The following is a 24,545-nucleotide window of genomic DNA, read 5'->3' on the forward strand; positions in this document are numbered from 1 at the left end:
ATGCTCACTCTGGCCAGCATCCATATACCAAACAAGGAGATAGATGGATAGATAGATAGATAGATAGATAGATAGATAGATAGATAGATAAAAATTAAGGTCTTTGTCTTCCAAAGGTTAGCCTTTAACCCCAATACATCTACATAAAATATGTTTCAACAGGTTCTGGGGACTGGAATGTATACGTCTTTGGGAGGATATTACTCTGCTAACTGTTGTTAGCAGGGAGATTGACTGTACAGGAACATGCTGACGACTGCTTCTCACAGGAGCACGGGGATTCTTTCTCTCGGGCACACTGTGTCTCTGCTGCAAACGTCCATGTCCTTTGGTTGATCATGGTACTCTGGGCAACAGGAACACTGTTGATAAACTGAGAGTCCCTGTTGATTTTCTTATTTCCCTTCACCATGGCCACTGGCAAATGATGGCTTTTCCACCACCTGAGCTCCTGAGTGAGAAAGCGGCTCCAGTGCCCATGATGGTCTTGCAGCAGTCAGTTGTTTAAACCACTAAGCTTCAGGGACACAGACTTGCCCACCCATGAGTTTAGAACGTTTAGGGCAGTCAAAGGCATGACCACCACGACAACCTTTTCTGAGTTTCCACATCTGCATTCAAGAATTCCTTTCCACTGAGCCATTGGGATATCGTGGCCAAAATCCAGTAACAATTAATCTAAAGACCCAAAATTAAGCTAAAACCTTGAGATCTAGCCTGATTATTTCCCCATAACTTCTGAATATGAGTATACACACACATACACACATGTATGCACACAAGATAAAGCTAGCCTTCTGTCCCTTCACTGCCTTCTTTACAGTCCCAGTTACTTGTGCAACTGCAGGCAAGGGAAGCCAGTGGAAGTGTGGAAGAAATACAGAAACACAGGCTCTAACTTACTAAGTAGCTTAGAAGCCTAAGTGGGGATGAAAAGCCAGGTCGTCTGACAGGTAAGAGAGATGCCCAGCTGAACAAATAGACCTGACAAGCTGGTTATAACCGTGTCTGCTACAACTCTTCAGCCCGAGGAAATGGAAGAAGACAGCTATGCGGGCAGCCCCAGTCTTGGTGAAACAAGCTATTAATGACCAAGAGATTCCTCCCAAACATGTGTACTCGCTACAAAGGACTTCACTAGGCTGTCTCTTTGCCATGCAGCCAGGCCTAGAAGCCAGGTCACAGAGAAAGAAGAAGATGTATGTATGTGCAGGAGTGTGACACGCTACATCTCCAGAGAAGAGGGAATAAGTAGGAGACCAAAATATGTCTTAGAAGTAAGTCCACAAACTTTCCTCTAACAGTGTGGTTAGCACAGGGGCCCTTCTCAGGGAGCAGGTAATTTAGGGGGCTCTAAAAGGTGAGCAGTTTATGAATAAGATATACCAAGGCTTAGATCTTAACTTTTTGAGCAAAGGACCAAATTTAAGCTTCGTATGTTTTGCATAGTTTATCAAGTTTTTCCTTTCATATATTTAGTGCTATGTTGAAACATAAATGTCATTCTTTCATTACAGGACATTTTCACTCATCCTTTCTTTCAAGAAGCATGGACCATAAATTGGGGGAGGGGTAGTTCAGTCAGTAAACTGCTTGTTGCACATGTATTAAAACCTGAGTTTTATCCTGAGTACCCATATGAAAAGAAGAGGCAAGGTATGGATGTACATACTTACAACCCTAGAGTTGGGAAGACTGCTTAGCAGCCTAGGTGAATTGACCAGACTCATGTTCCATTAAGGCACTGACTCAAAGAGAGGGAGGAAGGGAGGGAGAGAGGGAAAAGGAGAGAGAGAGAGAGAGAGAGAGAGAGAGAGAGAGAGAGAGAGAGAGAGAGAGAGAGACAGCTCCTGAGGAACAAAACCCAAGACTTTTCTCTGATGTACACACACACATATGGAGAGAGAGAGAGAGAGAGAGAGAGAGAGAGAGAGAGAGAGAGAGAGAGAAAGAGAGAGAAGAATACAACATGAAGAGTAACTTATTAATATGGCAGAATCAGTGTCCATAAAGACTCTTCAGATAAGACGAATATAAAATGTTGGCCAGTGACCAGCAACCTCCAAAAAGGGAGGAAAGGCACATTTGCTGGCCATAACAAAATAGCCATCTGGATAGAGAAAGAAAATGTTAGAACTTTTTTTATTTACTTTTCTGCTGTGCTTTCTAAGTTTGTGTTTTATGCCTGTTTTATATCACAGGATAAAGTCCTAAGTGGCACTTGTAAATAATAAATAAAATGACAAAACAAGCATATATTTTGAAGTACTGATCTGAAATATGTGTGCTGACAAATATACACTCAAAACCCCAGAGATGCCGAGAGTCTACATTTCCTGCTTAAGAAGACAGCGAGATAAGAGTACCTGATTCATCTTCATCCAGCTTCCGATGGAGTTACTTACAAAAATAGACTCAAGAGAATTAAAGGTACAGCAATACTGGAAACCAGAAATAATGTCCAATTATCCATCAGAGCCCAGGAGGAATTTCTACTAAATGGAAATGGCGGGGCCTAAGAAGCAGAACAATAAGGCCGGGGTGTCTTGAGAAGACAGGTGATTTCTGAACATCCCCCTGCCACACTCAGACTTGGAGGTCACAGCTTCTTTGCCAAGATGAAGCTCAACAGGAGAACTATATCAAGTGGCAGGCGGCCTGACATCCAGTGACTCAAGACCACAATAATCACATTATCTCCCTACGGGTCAGGAACGCAGCAGCGACTTGGTTTATTAGGGAGGATGGGAATCTTTCAGGTCACTGTTGTCAGTCACTGGAGCTGTGTCATCTGTCAACTGCACTGGGACAATTCACAGCACCAGTCAACCTGGAAGTCACATGCTGGCTACATCTGTGTGGTCCCCACAGATCTTCTTGAACACCCTTCCAATATGGCAGTTAACATCTCCCAGTCCCCAGCAGAGCAGAGGGTGCCTGAATTGGCCATGCCCCACTATTTATTACACTGATGATTATCTCGAATATCACCATAGAATCTTCGTCCAGCAACGGATGGAGATAGAGACAGAGACCCTCATCAGAGCAATGGACTGAGCTCCCAAGGCCCAGATGAAGAGCAGAAAGTGGAAGAAGATGAGCAAGGAAGTCTGGACCACGAGGGGTTAGTCCACCCACTGAGACAGTGTGCCTGTTCTAATGGGAGCTCACCAAATCCAGCTGGACTGGGACTGAATGAGCATGCGACAAAACCGGACTCTCTGATTGTGGCTGAAATGGGGGGCTGATTGAGAAGTCATTGATAAAGAACCTTCATCTGGCGATGTACGGAGATAGAGACAGAGACCCACATTGGAGTACTGGACTGAGCTCCCAAGGCCCAGATGAAGAGCAGAAGGAGGGAGAACACGAGCAAGGAAGTCAGGACCACGAGGAGTGAGCCCACCCACAGAGACTGATCTAATGGGAGCTCACCAAGGCCAGCTGGACCGGGACTGAACGAGCATATAATTAAACTGGACTCTCTGAATGTGGCTGACAATGAGGGCGGACTGAGAAGCCAATGATAATGACACTGGATTTTGATTCTACTGCATGCACTGGCTTTATGGGAGCCTAGTCTGTTTGGATGATCACCTTCCTAGACCTGGATGGAGGGGAGACCTTGGACGTCCCACAGGGCAGGGCACCCTAACTTCTCTTAGGACTGGAGAGCAACGGGGAGGGCAGGTGGGGGAGTGGGAGGGAAATGGGAGAATGGGAGGAGGTGGAAATTTTTAATAAATAAATAAAAATTTTAAAAAGGGACATAAGAAGCTAGATTGGCCACTTTTTTACAACTGTGACCCAAATACTCAATGAGCCAACTTTAGGAAAATATTTATTCTGGTTCACGAGCCACTGGCTCTGCGCCTATGGTGAGGATAAACCTCATGGCAACAAGAATGGATTGTGAATGATCTTCTTCAATTGTGGCATATAGGAAGCAGAAGGAGAAGTCCTAGGGACCAAGTATAAGAACCTAAAAAGACATTGTCCAACTAGGTCCAACCTCCTAAAACTTTCAAAACTCCCAGAATAGTGCCACTAACATTGTGATAACAGCAAGTCTTCAACATGTGAGATGGTGGGGCGGGATGCTTTTCATAAGGAAACACAGGTCATGGTGGGAAATCGTGATGAATTTTAGACCTACCTGGGGAACGATGCACTGTTCCTTCCACCATTCCCTAGAAGTCAAATAGCAAGCCATGATTCAGTATGGAAAAGAACTCCATAGGGCACAGATACTGTTCTCTGTCTCTCTCTGTCTCCCTCGCTCTTTCTGCATGATTTCTCTTCCATTGGTTTTTACAGTCTACTTATTTTCTAATAAGGCCATACCCATAAAAGATAAAATATTTTATTAACTTTAACATTATAAGCAATGAAATAACAAATAGAAGATACACATACTAGTAGATCTTCGGGGATTGAAGGTAAGAGTTAAGACAACAAAAACAGTACCTACAAGAGAGTCTTTGACAAGAAAGAAAAGCTGGTTGTATTTTTGCCTGGATATATGTAAGTATACTCCATGTATGCCTGATGCCCGTGGAGGCCAGAAGAGGACATTAGATCCCCTGAAACTGGAGTTATAGATGGTTGAAAGGCATCATATGGGTGCTGGGAATTGAAGTTAGGTCCTCTGCAAGAGTAGCAAGTGCTCTTAACTGCTGAACCATCTCCCCTAAAACTCTGCAGCCTCCCTTGGCAGAGATCATTGCCTTAAGCATCGGCAGACAAGGGACAACTTGTGTGGATTTGGAAACCTGAGAGATGGTATCTTCTTTCCAGATGGCAATGGGTGAATTTTCCCTCCTGATGCCTATCTATTTCAACTAAGCCACTTCAAAGCAAAGATGACATTTAGAAACCATTCCAATTTCACTGCCTGAACCAGGAAGGGATCTTAACTGCAAACAACTTAATTCATCCCACCTAATCTATACCTGAGGGGAGCATATTAAATAATGGTTAGGCAGTTCAGAACATATTTGAAAAGAGCAAAGAACTTGTTGAGTCTATCAAGTCCAGACTAATGGAGGTTCTCCCACAAAAGTATCACGGCCATTACTGAGCAGCAGCTATAGCGATCAGAGCCAAGTGGCCCCACCACAACCAGCATAAGCATCTTCTTCATGGAGATGGGAAACGTCTCAGTGGGTAAAGATGCGTGCTGTGCATGTCTGATGACCTGAGTCCCACCCCCAACCCAAGTGTGGAAGGAGAGAACTGACACCTGAAAGTTGTCCTCTGATTTTGGCATATGCACACACATGTGTCATAAACACACAGTAATGATAACAATAATCATATAAGTTAAACAGAGCATATTTTTAAAAATTATATTCTTCTTGATCCTAGTTTGACAATGATTATTTCAAATCCCAACTCTCTAGCAGGTTCCCCTGACCAAAGGGACTCGGGTTCCCGGCTCTCTTCCTTAAAGTCTACGAATGCAAGTTTCATGGATTCTGCTTTGAGAAAGCAGGAGTCATAATGTGCAAAATAATTAAGATATAGTGAGGCCACCGAGAGGATATTCAACAGCTGCAAATGACATGTGTCAACTGCAGAGACAAAATGAGCACACAGGATATAAAATAGTGAGAAGGAGAAGGGATGACACTTTCTGCCATCAGCCACCCACTCACACATTGAAGAAAATTACCACGACGGATACCGGTCTTGCTAGCACGGTCGCTGACTGTCACTGGGAGCGTACACACGGGCCTAATGTTGTAAAAGACAATCTCATCCATTACCTCATTGGGCCTCATGAAATCCCACAAAACAAACTGGTTCAAAATCAGGAGGCTCGGAGAGAGAAAAGAGGCCACACAGTCTCCAAGAGAGAACGCCACTAAATAGCTGGGATATAGAAAAGGCTTCCCACCATGGCAGTAATGGACTAAACCTCTGAACTGCATGCTATCCCTAATTAAATGTTTTCCTTTATAAGAGTTCTCTGTGGTTGTGGTGTCTCATCACAGCTATAGAAACCCTAACTAAGACAGTGGCATCCACCATTCTCTTAAAATCTCAGCACTGAAAATCCAGGACAGGAGGCTGCTAGACAGACTGCCAAGCCCATTTGAGGAATTTCAAGAGACCCAGTCTCAAACAAACAAACAAAAACTGAATGACACCTCAGGAACATCACCCAAGGTTGTCCTCTGCCCACACAGATACAAACACACACACACACTATGTGTGTTCACTTATTTTCCCATTCCTTCTCATCAAAGCACCCATGATTACTGAGAAAATATCCAGATAGCAACAAGCAAAGCAGAGTCATTTTTCGGTCACCCAGATTCTATCTGTCCTTCCTCTTTGCAGAACTCTCTACACTAAACTGCAGACTTTTTCAAAAGCAGAAACCATAGAAGCCTAAGAGAGCAGAGAGCCGCACCCCACTCACTAGCTGGGCAGTCACACTCCTGGAGATATGTCAATCCTTTAAGAGATGTTTGTCTAGCCGGGCGGTGGCACTCAGGAGGCAGAGGCAAGCGGATCTCTGTGAGTTCGAGGCTAGCCTGGTCTTCAAGAGCTAGTTCCATGACCGGCACCAAAAGCTACAGAGAAACCCTGTCTCAAAAAAAAAAAAACAAAAACAAACAAAAAAAAAAACAGAGGGGGGGGGTTGTCTAAAACTGGCAACACAGGATTGATTGGTGTTAATTCCCCTAATCTCTCTCCTCTCCTTAAAGCTGATATCATCAAAGTAAGAACAACTATATTTTCATGACTTAGAGGGACATCATGATCAACAGATCATCAGTCATGATTTTACAATTTCCTGTCCTATGTCATCATGGAGGCACCTAGACGTCTCTCAGGAGAGATCAGGTTATTACCTCATCTACTTCTTTTTTTTTTTTACATCTTTTTTTAAAATTTTTTTTTATTGAGAAAAGGAAGAAAAAAAAACAAGTTTCCACCTCCTCCCAGCCTCCCATTTCCCTCCCCCTCCTCCCACCCTTCTCCCCCTCCTCCCACCCTTCTCCCCCTCCCCCCACTCCTTTCCCCCTCCCTCTCCAGTCCAAAGAGCAGTCAGGGATCCCTGCCCTGTGGTAAGTCCTAGGTCCTCCCCCCTCCGTCCATATCTAGGAAGGTGAACATCCAAACTGGCTAGGCTCCCACAAAGCCAGCACATTACGTAGGATCAAAACCCCTTGCCATTGTCCTTGGCTTCTCATCAGCTCTCATTGTTCGCCATGTTCAGAGAGTCCAGTTTTATCCCATGCTTTTTCAGTCACAGTCCAGCCAAGGACAATGGCACGGGGTTTTGATCCTACTTAATGTGCTGGCTTTGTGGGAGCCTAGCCAGTTTGGATGTTCACCTCATCTACTTCTATACTGTTCCTTTAACCTATGCACCCCTCCCCACTCTTTCCTTCTCTCCCTCCTCCTCTCCCTTCCCTCTCCTTTTTCTCTTTCCCCTCCCTTCCTTCCCCACTCCTCTTCTTGTTCCTCCTCCTCCTCCTCTTGCTCCTCCTCTTCCAGAATGTATGTCAAGTTCCAAGAAGAACAGGAGATGATCCTTTCCCCAGAGATAAGGCTCACCGAGACATTTGATGGAGACTGTCAGACTCCCTATGCCTCTGGACCTCCACTTTCATCTTTCCCATGTTACCTCAGAGCAATTGTTTCCTCTAATGAAGCACCTAAGATGCTAGTTCCCCTAATTGGCTGGAAGGATTCTGGAGAAGAGGAAAGCCCCTCCTTCTGCTGTGTACCCACTGCGGAACTCACTTGGCTCCCATACTAATCTCAGATGCATTGTCATCACAAGGGACAACCCAGATTACACTTGGCAAGCCATAAAACTGAAACACAAAGACATGAATGGAGAAAAGAGACTTGTAGGGAGGAGGGGTCTGCAAAAGATGTTGGGGGATCAGAGAGGTGGAATGACAGTAATCATAACACAGTATATGCAGGTGTGAAATTGTCAAAGAACAAATTTAATCAAAGCTGTTTTAATAGAATATGAGTTTCCTTTGTTCTTTCTGAGTATAGCCACACTGAAGAAACCCTTGTCCTTGTCCTTGCTCTTGGGTCTCTGGATTCTCAATCTTTGAGTCACCTGGGATCCTAATAGACTTGTGTTTTAGCAGGAGCATAGCTTGTATGCTCTGTGCCAAGATCATTCTCTGTCCTAGATCACAGAGACTCCAAGACGAAGGAAGCAAGCAGCTCTCTATAGGACTTTGCCTCTGGAAGGGGCTGCTAACTGTTTTAAAATCCACCACTATCTTTCCAGATACCTAGGAATCAAGCTGGAAACTGGAAATCACCAAGGTCCTTGCATGTGAATAAGAAGGCAAAGAATGCAACAGGTAGAGAGGTCTCCAAAATCTCTTCATCGTTTCCTGAAACAGAACTGTAGCTCAACTTGTGGAATTCCGGGCCAAAGCTTATTCTGCTCCATCGCTCACCTGCCTGGGACATAAGCAGTGCAGACGTCATCAGCTTCTATTGACTTTTGCCAGCTGCTCTGACACTGAGATGCTGGCAGGCTGAGTAGTGCATGCCCAGTTAAGCTCAGCCGGGGTCACCTGAAAACAGCACAGTAGCTAAGAAGGAAAGCAGTCTCCTGGAGCCACCAGGAGCCCCTGGAGGACAGGCTTGGAGCACTAGGTCCAAAAGAAATGAGAGCAGCGGCAGGCGTGGGAGCATGCCAGTCGGCCTCTCCAGCATGCCAGCCCCGGGAGCATATGGCCTGTAATTAGCCACCCAGGAACTGGGTATTGAGCCACAAATGGAGAATTACAGCTTCAGGTGGGAAACAGCAGCAGGAAGCTGAGCCCTGAAAGACAGGGGAAACCCTATTTTCATGCAAATGCCTTCAATAATAAAGAGCAAAAGGAGACAAATGGTGCTAGGGGTAACAGACAGAGGACAGCTCTGTGAAATTCAGGTCTGGAAGGTCTGTGTCCATCTAGTGTCCACCTAGTGCAGGGAGTTGCAGTGGTTTATTGAAAGAACCCCCCTACACACACCTGGCCAAACATAAAGACACAACAGAGATTCGATCCCAGTGGCTTCAGCTTTTTATGGCTGGACACTGATCCAAATCCTCCAGGCAACAGACATTTGGCCTCTTTCTCCACTGGGCTCCGTCCCCTTCTCTATGCTAAGAGAACAGTCCAGAGTGGTTGCCCACATCTGACTCCAGAGGCCACCATTTCTTACCTGGGTCCTGTCTTATTAAGTTGTCATTTTGCTTCCTGCAACCCAACTTACTGCACTGGGGCCAATACTGTATGGAAGATGTGAGTCTTCAATAGTACTTAGAAGAGTGTATGGGAAGACCATACCTACACAGCTACGGCTAGTCCTCTCTTGATGTGGGAGTGTCATATATCAATCTGTTGATTTCATTGGTTAAGTAATAAACAAACTGCTTGGGCTCATAGCTTAGAACATAGGTGGGTGGAGTAAACAGAACAGAACGCTGGGAGGAAGAGGAAGTGAGGTAAGACTCCTCAGACAGAGACGCCATGCTCCGCTCTCCGGGGCAGACGCAATTCAGCTCCGACCCAGGATGGATGTAGGCTAGAATCTTCCTGGTAAGCGCACCTTGGGGTGCAACACAGATGATTAGAGATGGGCTAAATTGATATGTGAGAATTAGCCTAGAAGAGGCTAGATAGAAATGGGACAAGCAGTGTTTAAAAGAATACAGTGTCCGTGTAATTATTTCGGGTAAAGCTAGCTGTGCAGGCGGCCGGGGTGCTGGGGACACAGCCCCGCCACTCTTATCACTACACTCTCTTTTATTTTTATATTTTAATTGACTTATTGTAGCACGACTAATCAAAACTCAGAGACAGAAGTTGGGGTTCAACCCAAAAACCAGAGAAGCAAAGCAGCCAAGCCACTAGAGAAGTCTTACCTCTACCAAGGCTGGATGGCTGTAAACTAAGCAGACTAAGCCTCTCTCTCTCCTCCCATTTTATATTCCCTCTAGTGCTGGGATTAAAGGCATTTGACTCCCCAGTACTAGGATGGAAGGTGTGAGCCACTACCACTTGGATTTGTTTCTGCATTGATCTTGTGTAGTCTGGGGTAGCCTTGAACTCACAAAGATCCATCTGCCTCTGTCTCCCAAATCCTGGGATTAAAGGTGTGTGTCACCATTACCTGACCTCTAGCGGCTTTAGCTTTGCCTCTGGTCTTCAGGCAATATTAATTTATTAAAATATGAGTAATCTATCACTACAACACATGAAAATTGTACATATATATGAAGTATCATGCAATATTTCAACACAGGCAGACCTTATGTAATAATGATAAAAAGAGGGTGAATTATTCATTGCTTCAGGACATTACTTCTCTGAGATGAAAATATTCAGTGTCCTTCCTTCCAGTCTTTTTTACATCTCAACTATGTTGCTGTGATCCACAGTCCCTCTCCTCTGCAGTGATATCACAGGACTTACTTGTCCTGTCTAACTGAACTCAGAACCCATGGGCTAACATTTCCCCATGTCCTCCTCCAGCTTTCTCTCCCCAGCCTCTGGCAACCACTCAACCTTCACTCCACGAGATCAGCTGTTTCAAAGTTCATGGATGAATGAGATCACAGGCTACTGGCTTACCTCTGTGTGGCTTATTTCACTGAACACAATGTCTTCCTGGTCTCATTCGTGTTGTTAGAATGAAGAGAATTTCACTCCTTCATAGCTGCATAGTATCCACTGTGTATCCACTTTCCTCATCCACGCAGCTGCTGATAGGTAAATAAATAGGTTGGGACAGGTTATTTGTTTCTCTTCCTCCTTCCCTCCCTCTCTCCCTCCCTTTCTTTGGAGGATGTAGGGGGCTTATGTTAGGCAACTGCCCTAAAACTCACTGTGTAGCTCAGGCTCAACTTTGCACACCTCCTGCTTTGGCTCCCTAAGTACTGGAACTGCAGGAATGCAACGCCACACCCTGCTCTTCTACATTGTTTGTTTTGTTTATTTGAGACAGGGTTTCTCTGAGCAGACTTGGTTGTCCTGGAACTCACTCTCTAGACCAAGCTGCTCTTCTAATTTTTGGCTATTATAAAAACTACAATAAGCACAGGCATGTAGATGATCTCAATATGCTGATTCCGTTTGTTGCCTTTGTGGATGTACACAGATTGCCAGGTGACGTGGAAGTCTATTTGGTATTGTCTTAGGACCTGCTTGCCATACCGTTTGGCACAGTGGTTATGGGGTCTGTATTATAATCCCCACTCTTCTGATCCCTCTAGCACAGCATATCATTCAGTTCCACGGTCAACATTCCTTCCAGTCATCCCCGCACTTTACACACTCTCCCTCTGCTTACATGTCTAAAGCCTCTCCCGTGCATTTGATAACTCCACAGAGTCTCTCGTCCTCTCCCTTCTGTGCATCTAATAACCAATCCCTCATTCAAGACTGAGTTCTAACAACACTGATTCAGGAGGAACCATTCCTAGATGCAAATGTCCAATCCTTCCTCTCGATTCTCATGAAAAAGCACCTCCACCAGGCTCTCAGCACTCTCTGTCCAACCCTTTAAGCTTGTGATCAGCCCCACTCCCTACACCATCAATTGCATGAGACAACAGAGCCCCAGAAAACAGTCATGGAGTAGGTAAGTAGATGGGGAAAGGAACCATGTTTACTCCGCACAGCCCCCAGTTTTCTCTGAGAAGATCCCATCATCTCCACCAGCCTATACCCCATTCAGTATGGGCATGTCTCATGGCATTCACCCACTCTCTTGCCAGCAGCTGTAGACATCACCCTAAGCGCCACATCCTGGGAGGTAAGCATTGATGGGAAAAATGAGAACTCTAGCTGGCCTCGGCTGACCAGAGGAGAAATGAAAGGTATAAAGAAATGTTGAATAAAGGCCCTAGAGTCAACACAAATGAAGAAGACACACGGTGACTCTATCTGTATAACCTGGGCAGTGGAACACTTGACAACACCGGCACATCAAAACTCAGGAGTCCCATCATCCTTCCTCCTCTCCTGCCATTGGCGTCAAGCTCTTCCAAGGAATAATATAGTTCACAGCTCCCATATGCTCAGTCCAGGGAAAATGAGTCTGGCAGGTATCCACAACTTCTGTTCCAGAAGTTTCTCCTCCTTCAAGCACAAGCTCCCTTTTCCTCTTCACAACAGGTTTTATAAATCTCTTACCCAAAACAATCGAGTCCCCCTTCCTAAGTGTTCCTAAATAGGAGGGAAATGTGTGTGGCCCATTATTCTTGGACATCAAAGAAAGGAGTGTCCCCATAGCCAAGGTACCATTAAACTGCCTGAGAGTATAATCTGACATACAGCTATCCATGCCCCGAAGCATCTAGAGTCTACTGCTGTTTCGGAGCCAGCTGCTGCACTCAGGGTACCTGCCAGCATGGCCAAGTGCAGGATGTTCCACACTGCACCTGGATTAGTCTCCACTTTCCCCTCTTCCTTCCTAGGGACAAAATATGATATCTGCTTCCTAACTCTGCCACTGCCCACCCCCCAGAATCACCCTTTTATGCCTCATTTACTCCAGTCTGGTATCCCACCAGTCCCAATGAGCTTCACCCTTAGACCCTGCCTACACACCATTTGCAAGTATGAGTCCCACCTTCCCTCTCACACCACCCCCCGCCTATCCCACCCACTGAACATTTGCCCAGACACCTGCTTCTACACAGTCCACTTGTTTGTGCTTCCAGAGCTGACCTACCTGGACTATTTATACAGCCTCTCTGGGTAGTGACCCTATCCTGGGAAGCTACCATGTACCACCAGAAGGGAAAGACAGTATTCTCCAAGGCTTGCCAGGTTTCCCAGGACTCACAAGCAATGGACACCTGCCTCCTGTCAGGACCGGCTGCCTCCTGCCTTGACCAGTGGACCACTTCAGAGCAGAGGTCAGCAGGCTTTATCTAAAAGATAAGCCAAGAAAAAAGATGTCTTATGTTTTGCAGGCCACTGGGATTTGCTAAAAAGACTCTGTGTCACTACTGCGGTGCAAAAGCCCCCATGGACAAGGAGGAAGCCGCGGAGGTGTCTTGTGCTTTATTCATGGGTAGTAACATTTTAATTCTGCATAAATATTAAATGCTATGCAACGTTGTTGTTCCTTTCAACCACTGAAGTCATAACGACAATTGTCTTTTTTTGTTCAATGCACTCCCAAGCCTCACAAAAAGAGAGTGCTAGCCCTGTGATTAAAGAGTAAGTACTAAGTCAGTTCCATCCTTGCTCCTACCACTTCCTGACCCTCAAACCTTGGACACGTTACTTGAGATTTATGAGTTTGTTTTCTCGTGACAATAAAAGCAACCCTTAGAATATAATAGCAAATATTAACTGAGATACAACGTCAACAAGCACCTCAAACGACTAAGTCGAAGATAGAGCAGCCATGAGTCTTAATCACGACAGAAAAATTAGGAACCTGTTTCAGAAAAAATGTTGGTTTGGGGATCAGAAAGTTCTCAGGTTCTAACCTCACACTGAGCCACTTACAGCTGTGTGACCCTAACAGAGTTAAACAACTCTGAGCTTTAAAGTTTTCATTTAGGAAACAGCATTACTATGCCATCCCAGAAGGTTCTGCAGGGCATTGCTCCAATACCATAAAAGACAAAATGCTTGGTGTAGCATACATACAAGTTCACACACACACCACCCAAATGCTTGGTGTTTTATAAGCACAAACACACACGCGCGTGTTCTTGTGTGCACACATACAAACACACACTTGTGTACATGCACACACACACTACCCAAATGCTTAGTGTTTTATATGCACAAATACAAACACACACATACACACACACAAATGCTTAGTATTTTATAGGCACAAATACAAACACACATACACATGCTCATGTGTGTGCACACACACACAAATAGTAAGCATTATGTGTCCCAATACTATGTGGTCTTTTTCTACTGCTCTACTTGTGCAGAGAAGGATCCAAAGTTCTTTATGAGAAACACATTGCCTCACTCTACCCACGACACTTCTGACGGGTCCCCAGGCTCCATGTACAAGGCGTGCTCCCTTCTCCCACAGGGAAGCTCACAACCGAAAACTAGACCAGCCCTATGAACTAGCTTCTTTCTCCACATGGAGAAACAACAGCAGGCAAGCGGGTGGGGAGGTTTTGTTTGGTCCTTAGAGCTGCCCTTCTGGGTGTGAAGCTGACAGGGCTGTCATAGAGAGAGGCCACACCCTGGCACAGTCCAGTGGCTGCAGGGCGTCACGCCCCATCAGCTTTATGGGTCAGATGATCTCCGTTTACAGTCTGTGAGATTCCCACCTGACAGAAATGGCTGGACATGGCTGGACACAGGGCAGGCTGAACATATGGCAGGCTCTTCTTGCTGAGGAGATTTCTGAACAAGAAAGCACTAACTCCATTGAAGCTGAAGAGCCAAGATGTGTTCTGGTTTTCTGGGTGACCTGCTTTCCCTTAGAGATATCTCCCAGAGTCAAGAAGACAGAAACAGGGGAAGCCACAGTGATGGAAGTCCAGAGAAAGCTTTGTCTGGGCAAAGGCAGAAAGCTATGATTAGTCACCGTGTCTGATAAAGGAGGACAGAACCCAAACTCAGGACCAAGTCCAAGAGCTGAATGCCCCTCCTTCCCTATGTGCCCAGCACCATCCTGATCGAAACAGTGAACCAGGTCCTGCAGCTGTGTGGCATATGTGACAGGCAGCCCTGTAAGGAACTTGCTGTGGAGCTGTCTGTCTTCATCTATAGAGACTGTCCACTAGACGAGAGGAATTTCATTTAGGGAAACTGGCTCGCATGATACACAGACACGAAGTCCATCCACAGACCATCTGTAAGCTGGAGACTGTAGGAAGTTAGTAACATAGCTTAGCCCAAATCCAAAGTCTTGGAACCAGGGAAGTCTAAAATATAACTCAGTCTGAGACCAAAGATCTGAGAAGCCAGGGAGCCACTGTGCAAACCCTGGAGTTCCAAGCTTGCTGTTTTTGAAGACTGAAGTTGAATTTGAGAGTAAAATAACATACCAGAAGATAAAGAGAGAGGAGAGGAGAAGAGAGGGGAGGGGAGGGGAGGGGAGGGGAGGGGAGAGAGGGGGGAGAGAGGGGGGGGGGAGAGAGAGAGAGAGAGAGAGAGAGAGAGAGAGAGAGAGAGAGAGAGAGAGAGAGAGAGACCTGCCTTCAATCTGATTTTATTCTCTTAGGGACTCTGGGCAATTGGATAATGCTCACTCATTCCAAGGTGGAACTCCCACACCTCATGGATAAACTTAGCAATCAACTGCACCAACTCTCCAGTATCCTAAATCCAGCCAGCTTGACACCTAAAATGAACTATCACAGAGGTGTTCAAACAATCATTTCCCACATCCCCAGACCCATGTCATTATATTCATGGTCACATGGACCACCTGTCCCAAGTCCCTTGCAATGTAGCTACATGGCTGAGTTCTAGCCTGTGGGTATGCACAATGGAACTATGGTCAGCCTGACCCAAAGATGTCACTTACAAGGCTAAAGCTTTACATATTGAATTCCCCTCCAAAGATCAGTGTGTTGAAGGCTTGGTGGCTTGCTGATAGCACTCCTGATAGGTAGTGAACCCTTAGGAGATCGGGCCTAAGAAGAAGTTATGCTATTGAGGTCCAGGATCCTAAAAAGTGATTGCCCTCCTCTTCCTCTCTTCTTTAACTTCCTGGCTGCCATGAGGTGAGCAGCCCCCTCCCTCACACAATTCCACCATGGTGTCTTGTCTTACTATGCACCCAAAGGCAGTGGGACCAGCTTCCAATGGAAAGAACCTCTGAGACTAGAAAACAAGCCTTTCTTCTTTTTAACTATGTTATTTCAGATATCTTGTTTCAGGTTGAAAACTCGTGTTCCATTTGATGAGAAATGTCCTTTCACTATGAGATGCTGGGCCTAAAAGGAAAGCAGAGCTACAATACAGAAGGAACCTGAATTCCTGAACAACACCATAAAAAGCTATCTGCTCCCAGGAGCATCTGCAAAAGAGCCAGTATGAGTAAGAAATAAACATTTAGCACGTGAAGCCACTGAGACGGGGGAGTTGACTTGCTAATCTCTCCTGAATAATAAGCATATTTGAAAAATACACGATAGCATGAGATCCATGATACTATAGAATCAGATGGCCAGATGAGGAAATCTAATATCTCTTCCAGCTAAAGAGTTTTAATATTGCAACATTCGCCAGGCGTCAGTCAGAGATGTGTGAGGCAAACATGGGCTATTATTGGACTTTCTCCTCTGGATCTCCCAGTGAATCAGGCTGCCAGCCACTTCTGATTCATCCCGCCCAGCACACATGCACAGGTGCACACATACAACACACACCCATTTCTGCTGACCCAACGGTTTCCAGAAAACCCTAGACTATCTCCTAAGGGTCTCCTGGAACTGTCCAAGGTGACCCTCCTCAGTCCAAGTTAGGTTTTCCATGTCCCTGTGAGTTCCTAAAGGACATGGCCATCTGTGGCTTTCTCCAGTGTCCAGCTGGGAACAGAGAACAAGGCAAGGTTTAGAGAGCCCAGGTCTGTGCCCTCAAGAGCTGCCCAGGGCAGGAAGTGCCGCTTTGCACCATCTTCCACATCCTCCAACTGTACTGGCACCTCTATCCAGGCTCAATAGAAAGCACACTGACCATGGATTCTATTTCTTTTCCTCCTCTTGCCACCCTGCTCCAAGTATTGCCAGATGGCTTTAACTAAGAGGCTGTAGCTTTTATGACAGATCTATGACACAAGCTGGGCCTTAAAAAGTCCAGGTACACTGAGGCCTGTCCTTTCCTACTCCCGTGAAACCTTATACACCATGTAAACAACCTTGGGAATAGAGAGGGTCTCTTCTGTCCCAAGTCTTCACCATCACTGTCACAGTGGAGGTCCTGGTCAGGTGGGTGGTGACATTCTAGGCCATTCAAGCCATGCTGGCTCAGAACAGAATATCATACAGTCAATCCTTAGGCTCAAAAAAAAAATAATGTTTCTTGTCTTACCTAACCATTTTTGGCACTGTCTGTTACACCCACAAAATAACAAGTACACACATATTCAACCACTACCCATGAGAAACCTAAGAATTAGGGAACCTAAAACTGTTTTTGGTAAAAGCCTATCCAAAATTTTCCCTATTTTTTCCCATGTCTGTAATGACAGCCCTCCCACCTGTGAGACAGAGAGAATGAGAGTGGAAAGAGAAACTGGTTACTCATTTTGGTCACCATATATGGAGTACTTCAGGATAAAAGTTGGACTGAGATAAGCAAATCACCTTTGCCAAAACCTTCAACCCTGGTAAGAAAAAGAAATCACAGAAACTCGCCCAGCACACATGCACATGTGCACATATATACAACACCACACACACACACACACACACACACACACACACACACACACACACACACCACTACATCCACCAGGAACCTCAGTGAAACGGTACAGTAACATTGGGCTTTAATCCTGGTTCGCCCCCCCACCCCCGAGGGGAATCAGTTTCTTTTGCTGGATCTAGACTGTCATACTGGGGGTCTGTTTTAGCTGTAGTCCACAATTCCAAAGGCTTCAATTCAGGCTTTCTACTTGCATTAACAAATCTCACGTTCAACCACATTATTCACATAACTGACTGCTGTACAGCATGCCCTGTACATGTAGAAACCGGCATATAAGTATTCTGAGACTCACTGTAACACAGTAACATTGGGAGGAGGTCAGTGACTTGTTCCTCTCCTACGGAAGAGGAATCTAAGACTCAGAGAAGATGAAAGTGTCCATAGTCCACGCCCCTCCCCCCGGACACTAACAACACACACACCCAATTCCCACGCCAGAGCTCCAAAGTCTTTCCAGCAATAATTCTGATTCTCTGGTGAGTCTTCCTGTTTTCTAAAGAGGGGTGCCACCTAATGGAATCAGCTAAACCTTCTCTTGGAAAGCCAGAGCAGGCAATGGGGGCAGGGGGCAGTGGGGAGGGTCAAGACCTAGATCTACCCTGAAATCAATCTATAAACTTGACTTTCTCTGAGACCATTTAATTATCCCCAGGAGCATCAAGCCTCAATCTGAGACCTCACAGGGGTACAGCGTAGATCAGATGTGTTTTCAGATAGAAAAAGGCTTTAAAGAAAGAAACCATCCAACCAATACAGTTGGTGCTTATTCTGCGTGCACTGGATCTCACCCAAAGCAAAATTCTAAAGCCATCTGAACTCTCTAAGCTTTAGAACTTGTGGAAAAACAAGGTGTGCAATGTTTTTGCTATTGCTTTAGAAGCTCAGAGAAGGACTAGAAAATCGTGACTCCAAAGCTCACAGCTTTGAGTTTCTGTGGGCAGCTGGGCCTAGAGATGACGTCATCTGGCATGAGTGAGAAAGCCTCCCTTTAGCAATAAGGGATTTTTCAGGAAGGGAGTATCTGTCATCTGTGTGTGGGCAAGGGGTGACCAAATGCTCTGCACTTGATTATCCACCTGTAAAATGAGGTTCTATCCCTCAACTGTCCATGACAGAAAAGACAGCAAACTATATGAGGCCATGTCCAGCATAACCCTACATCAAGGTTGTATGTTTGAGCTCACTGTAGAAAACAACATAAGGCAAAAATCCAAAATATCATAAAAATTTAGAGGCATGCTTTCATATATCTGTTGACAGCATAGAAGAGACACAGCCTGACATGTAAGAACAAGCTGATTCAATTGACCCTGTGGTATATCTGGATACTAGAATATGGTGGTATTATTTTTTAATATTTATTTATTATGTATACAATATTCTGTCTGTGTGTATGCCTGCAGGCCAGAAGAGGGCACCAGACCCCATTACAGATGATTGTGAGCCACCATGTGGTTGCTGGGAATTGAACTCAGGACCTTTGGAAGAGTAGGCAATGCTCTTAACCTCTGAGCCATCTCTCCAGCCCACGGTGGTGTTATTAAACAGATGTTTGCAAAGACTTTTAATGGCCTGGGGAACTGTTAAAGATGCTGAGTGCAATGTCAGGATACAAAAGCACCTGAACATAGCAGTCAGTCCTCAGAAGCCACATGAATGACAGGAAGGAAGATAAAGCACGAAGTTAGCAGACCAAATGAGGAAGGACACCGCCATATTCATCTTTTCATAATCTTTGAATCTTAAGATGGAAAGAAGCAACTGATGCCAGCACAGTAAAGGAAATCAGTTCCCACTAAGACACACGGTAATGACTTCCTTCCATCTCCAACAGGGAATGTAAGTGAATCCCTCACCAGATACTTCAGACTACTTTCAGCTGAAGAATTAAAATCAGAGTTGCCTTCATGGCAGCTTAGGCATCTCCCAGACCCCGCGCTGTAGTGACCCTGGAAAGCCAGAGAAGAGGAAGGGGAGACCATAAAGTAAGGGAGATGTCTAACAGGTATATTGACATTCCAAATGATCCCATTCCACAACAGGGGAGGCACCTGAACCCTCCAAAGATAGGTAGGTCTGCAGGATAATGACATGGATTGAGGCATCTGTAGCATTAGAGAGAACTAAACAAAAGATCCTTGGAAACAAAACAAAACACATAAAATAAATTTTAATAAGAGAAAATTGCAGTGATAGCATCAGAAAATGTCTCCATATCATCATAGTGTAGGTGTTAGCCTGGAACCTCCAAGGAGTAGGTGCTGTAAGATTCCATGAAGGTCAAAGGAGGATTCTCAATGCCATGTAATTCTGATACTGCAAAGCAGTTTATTAACTTTGTCTCATTTTAATCAGGCCTATGGTATCCTCTAACAAAGTCTCACTAAATGAATCCCATTTCTAGTAGCATCTACTAGGAAGAGGCATAGACCAATTAATGTCCTCATGATCTGGGGACAGACAATGCAAGATTGACACAAGGGTGTTTCATAAAGGACAGCAACTGAGGACACCAGCAAGAGATCTGAAGTTGTGTATTTAGGGAAGCCATCATGCAAACTCTAGCCAGCCCTGAAGGATGAGAAGGGAATGGGAAGGAAGGATGCTGAGGTGATTAAAAGCAGATAAAGCTCCTGGTATCCTTGCATTTAGCAGCCTCTCAGGAAGTTGGGTTAATGTATATTAAGAAGGGCAATGTGCATCAACAATACTGAGAGGAACTGTGCATCCAAGCTGTTCACTATCATCCCAATTCAAGAAATGTCACAACAATGATTTGAATAAGAATAGACTCCATAGGTTTATATATTTGAATGTTTGGTCACTAGAGAGTGGAACTGTTAAAGGGATTACAGGATTCGGATATAGCCTTATTGGAGTAGGTGTATCCTTGTTGGAGCCAGTGGGGATGGGCTTTGAGATTTCAAAAGCCCATGACAGGCCTAGCTATCTCTTTCTATGTCTGTATCTGTCTGGTTGTCTTTGTCTCTCTTTGTCTCTGTCTGTCTGTCTCCCTCCCTGTCTCTCTTTGTCTGTGTATGTGCACGTGTGTCACGTGCACATGTGTGTATGTGTGTGTGTGTGCGTATAAATGAGGATGTAGCTCTCAGTTATTGCTTCGGCACCATGCACACCATGAGGATACTATATTAAGCCTCTGAAGCTATAAGCAAACCCCCAGTTAAATGTTTTATGCTATAAGAGTTTCCTTGGTCATGTGTTCTCTCCATAGCAATAGAACAGTAACTAAGACAGTCATATCACTATTTTAAAATCAAATTAAGTCCACCTCACCTCATAAGCCAAGAATGATGATGAACCTCTTCTAAGATAAGGAGTGGAGAAGACTCTACACTGATACAAATACTTAATGTTTGTTGAGCACTTACTACATGTCAGATGTTGTCCCAAACTCTAATGTGGCTAAGAGTGTTGATATCTACATGTGATTGTGAGGACACTAACTTGTCTAAGGTCATGGCCATGGTGGGGGAGAATTTCAACTCTTGCTGCACTCCTAAGCCCCATGCTACTAAGTGAGACAGTGGGTTACATGTGTTATGAAACATGGGAGACGATCTCTTGTTTTCTAACTATCATGGCAGTAGCTCAAAAACCCTCCCTGTCAAACACTAGGAAGTCCGTTAGGAAGATAGCTTTTATGGGACCACATATTCCTTCTGCATGCCGAAAATTTTCCCACAGATATGTCAGCTGTAGCCTGCAACATGCTAGATGGAGGCTCAGCCAGCCTATTCCTGTCATTTCTCCTCTCCAAGTCTCTCTGCTTTGGCATGCATCTCCCCTATCCTTTCCTTCTAGGGGATCAAGAATTCCAGTTCTCCTTTCCCAGGATTGGGTTGTGGTCCTTGCCTGGGAAAAGTGTCAGCCTCTGCTCCCCACCCCTGCCTGGAAAGGTCTGGTCTTTAATCCACCGGCCCCTTTCATTTGGAGCTGGGGAGATCATTCATCAAAGATGTGCAGCCCCTTCAGTCCCCTTAGAAAAGGGAAATGCTCCCTTGTTCTGAGCATAACAAGGGTCTGGGCACGGCATTCTCACACAGCATCACTCTAGGAGGTCTGCTCAGATCATAAATTTGAATATTTATTAAGCTGCTTCTGGAAGGCTGAAAAAAGTGACTTGAACAAGGGAGTGTTTCTTAAATTCCCAGCAAGGTGACTTTAAGTCTAGAACTGGGCTAGAAAGACGTTATCACCAAGCAAGGCAGAAAGCCACAATACGTCAATACTTCAAATCTCCTAACACTAAACAACTGAGCTAACCTTTACTGAGTACCTTCTATACTCAGGTGTGCTTCTAAGGATTGATAGTAATGATGTCACTTCATCTTCAAAGTAATCCTATAAAGGAGGCAACATTAGAATGGCTATTCTTCATGCAAGGAAACCAACACAGTTATTTGCTCAAAATCTCAGAGTTAATAAGTAGGAAAGCTAGGATTTGAACTCATGTCCTTTGATCAAGATATTCTGTGACTCAGCCTTGTACAAGGAGTAAACCTGCAACCACTGTTGCCTGAAGCTGCAATCCTACAGGCCTGCCTGAGTGGAAAACTAGCTGGGACCAACATCATTAATGCACATGTTTGAGGTTTACCACTTTGCTTAACATATCAGAGTTCCACACCCTAACACATACTATATTAAGACTAATGCTAATTGCTTTCCAGTATGGGAGGATTAAAGGATTCATTCTATATAAAGTGCCTAGACCATTAACAATAATTTGATTTGGGGGATGGAAAAATTGTTCAGTGGTTAAAAGCACTTACTGCACTTGAAAAGGCTATGGGTTTGTCCATGTAGCCTTCTGTGCCTCCCGCTCCAGATTTGACACTTCTGACTTCTGCAGGTTTCTGCATGAGCATGCATGATGCACAGACACATACCAGGAACACACATGCATATAAAACTAAATAAATAAATGATTTTAAATGTGTTTTTCCCCTTCTCGCTACCAGCTTTCCAACCATTTAAATTCCTTCCTGCTGAATTTCTAAGAAACCTACCTTTTCAGTTAAATTCATGGAGTGCAGTTTTAAAGAGAGACTTGAGCTGAGTTTTATTATCCAATGCAGATAACCTTTTTGATGTGTATCAATCATTTTCATTTGTAAGGTGGATGGATTTTATATATCTGTATCTAGCTGCTGGGAGAAAAATCTTTAAAGCCTCAAGACGGGATTTTAAAAACATCTTTATAGATGAAAAAAGCAAAACTTTCACCTTCAAGGAAAATAAAAGAGAACATGAAGTCTATACTTGAACATACACAATATCAAAAAAAAAGGCTGAGTATGAAATCACAAATGCATGACCTTGACATCAATTGCTTGGACAGCATAAAAAGGATTGTTTTGGTCTGCCTTGGCGGAGGAGGCAGCTCAGTGTGTGACACAATTCCTCAGTCTGCCCCCATGCACAATGCTGCTGTGGGGCTTGAGACTTTATGAGTATAGATGTCTCATTCATTCTTTCATTTATTCCTTCCCTGTCCCATCTCATCTCTTTACCCAAGCATGCATCTAAAATCCCCGAATCATTGCCCAGTGGCAAGCACCACGGACAGTTCTGCTGCAGCTACCTGTTTATGGAGCACCAAACATGTACAGCAAAAGAAAGCGTTATCTGTAAGACACCCAACAGCAATAAGAACAGAGAAAAATGGCTCCGAAATAAATATGTGAACAATTGAGAATCGATGAGCAAATGTGGAGCTGAAAGGACTTGGAATTGACTGGGGGTTCACAGGAGACTATCTGTGGTCTATAGCATAACTCAGGACAGACTGGGACAGGAAGATATCATAGGCATTCTTGTGCCCTAGCCAAGAGTAAATTATGCTGTACAAATAATCTAGGTCATTCTAATTGCCCATTCATGTGTTTACCTCCAAAGTCTTTAGTTATCTGATCATTTTCCAGGTCGAGTCTGAGCAGTGGAGAGCACAGGAGTGGTCAAAGCGCAGAAGGGGCAATGCCCAGCTATGACCTGAGCATTTTATCTCTCCAAAGCCTGCATGTGGAGACCTAATTGCCAATATCATGGGAGCAAAAGGCAAAGCTTTCAGGAAGTGACACAGTCAAAGGAGCACAGCCCTCATAGATGGGACGAATGGCCTTAAACGAGTGGTGTAGAGAGCCATTCTTCCCTTCCACCAGGTACGGATGCAGCAATCCATAGAGCTAGGCAAGCCTCTATAGGCATGGAATGTGCTATGACTTGACTTCAGGCTTCCAGACTCCAGAGCAGTGAGAGTAAGTTTCTTATCATCCGCCAGTTACCCAGATATTTGGATATAGCAGTTTAAACAAACCAAGACAATCATCATCTGCTTCAACCTTAGCTGAATTTGTGTGTGTGTGTACATATATGTATATATATGTGGATATGTATGGAGAACAAGGTTAGCTTTGAGAGCTGTTCCTCAAGCTATGCACCTTGTTTTTTGAGGCTAGGTCTCTGAATGGCCTGTGGCTGATTAGGCTAGGTTAGTTCAGCTAGCCATCAAGCCCCCAAGTATCTACTGGTCTCCAACTCCCCAAAGCTGGGATTACAAGAACATGCCACCTTACTTGGCTTTTCTTGTTATATTGGTTCTGAGAATCAAACTCAGATCCTCATGATGAGACAAAGCCCCAATCCCCCTCCCCCAGCCTTGTCTTTAACAAGCTAGTTTCTGATCCAGAGAGGTTATAAAACCTGCCTAAGACTACAAAGACACTATGTTCCCCTAGCCCTCTCAATGCCTTCACTTGATGCACATGCCACATCATATAAATACCCCACAGACACCCTAACAGAGCGGCTATTAATGTCTCTATTACAGAAGAGAATGGAGAGCTTTGGTATGGAAGCAAGCCGTGTATAAAGCCCTGAATGTTCCAGACTTAAACAGCACCAACTAGATTGCTCCGCCATGCTTTCTCTTATGCTTGCTGCCGCCTAGAGGTAGTCTTAGAGCAAGAGTAAAGGCTTTGTCCTGGGCAAGAATGAAGCTGGAAGCAGCCCTCGAGGCTATTTTCATTTTCTATCAAGCCCAGTCTGGCAGCATCAGTTCTGCTTCCCACTGCTGCCCCCATACTGCAAACTTCCTGCACTCCC

The sequence above is a fragment of the Microtus pennsylvanicus genome, chromosome 2, assembly GCF_037038515.1.
Source record: "Microtus pennsylvanicus isolate mMicPen1 chromosome 2, mMicPen1.hap1, whole genome shotgun sequence".
Lineage (NCBI taxonomy): Eukaryota > Metazoa > Chordata > Mammalia > Rodentia > Cricetidae > Microtus > Microtus pennsylvanicus.